The following is a 1,708-nucleotide window of genomic DNA, read 5'->3' as shown; positions in this document are numbered from 1 at the left end:
CCTATTTTGCATGTATACATTTTTTGGGATGTGTTAATTACATATTAACTATACATATTAAGGGCCGCACCATGGCATGTCATCACTTTATATATTCCTCTTTCCCTCGCAGTGAGGGCCACACATTGCTGTTTGCACGTATACTCTTCTTCTGGATTTGTGCTTCCTGTATCTGAGGGTAAACAGCGATTCTAGGGGTATGTATTGCGCTAAGGAAGAGAGTTGCCACAAGGGGTTAGCCCCCGTTCTTCAGCGTGCCCTAAATACTGACCACGCTACACTAAATGATATTTTCCGCCTGTCCATATATATACATATATATATACTTCCATAAGAAAGATAGTCTCTGTAATGACACTCCCGACTGTTATGATAATAACTGAAAACTCAATAAAGGCAATACCATCATCATTTAGTGTTAGGGGGCCTACACCGTGTGTGGGGTGTGCTCAGGACTGCTAGTTCCGTATCCTGAAAAGTAGTAAACATAATGAGAAAGGGGAGACATACCTGGCACTCAAGGACATTATGTACTCACGATAGCGAGGAATTTATGTGTCGTGGGATGTGACAGTTTTGCAAGAATTGATACGTGAGGAACCGATGAAGGTGGATAAAGTAGACTGAACCTAGTCGGAGAAGGAATTGCCAGTGACGCTCTTTGGGTAATATCCGCGGCTGGGGGATTGGAGGGAGGAAACCTTCAATCTGTGCGTACAATATCAGGAGATTGAATAGTTCGGGCGATAACTATACGTTCAGAATCTGTACTTATTTTACACTTATATTCTCCGGGTGCACAGGGGGTGTCATTCCTTTCAACCTTTCAGCACGCAGCAGTCTAGTAATTGCTGATATTACTGCAGTTCTACCTGCAGCACAATTTGTTCTCTTATACAGCTGCCACTTCTCAAATGTGTATTTAAATATATCGGAATCCTCACCGGTGCTTGGACAATTTCTTGGTGGGTTGCGTCCTCTCATTAGGGAGGGCAGGATCTCACTGAAGTCCTAAATAATAACTTGGGCGTCGAAATATATTGTCAGAAGGAGTAGCTGTTGTAAACTCTCCTTTGGATGAAGATGTATCAATAGTTGCTGTTCGTATAGGACTTTCATTTAGAAGAAGGTTATTTAGCCTATGCAAGCACTGTGATCCCTTGGGCCAAAGTAATGAATTTCGCATACAGCATTTTTCCCATTGGAGTCTCCAGTGTGAAACACTTGTGCACATTCCTGTCCCGACAGTATACACGGGAGGCCTACGTCCCTCATTAGGCCTTTCCTTACTCTTTCGTATAGATAATGAGGATCTATACAGGAACCGAAAGTCGTAATAATGGTGAAACAAGTAGTCAGAGAACCGGACATATTTACATTAAAAATCTTCCTGGGGTGTTCTTGGGGGGTGAAACTGTGATATAACATTTATGAAATATGGTATGAAATCAGCTAGCATATCGCGTGAATGAACACATTAGATGTGAGTGTTATTATCGTGGTATCGTCTCTTAATATTATTCAAGAAGGTAGAGGATGTGTTTTATATATCTCGCATGGAGTCCGCGATGCTCAATGCTACTGTTCATAATGACTTAGATGTAGATATTCTGAAGTAGTAATTTCCCCTATATTACATTGTGTATTATACCGATCCGTTCGTTTTACATCACATTGTCATCCCTGATATATTCTGGGATAATTTATG

Source organism: Plasmodium inui, assembly GCF_000524495.1.
Source record: "Plasmodium inui San Antonio 1 unplaced genomic scaffold supercont1.68, whole genome shotgun sequence".
Classification (NCBI taxonomy): domain Eukaryota; phylum Apicomplexa; class Aconoidasida; order Haemosporida; family Plasmodiidae; genus Plasmodium; species Plasmodium inui.
Note: the sequence above shows the minus strand (reverse complement) of the source record.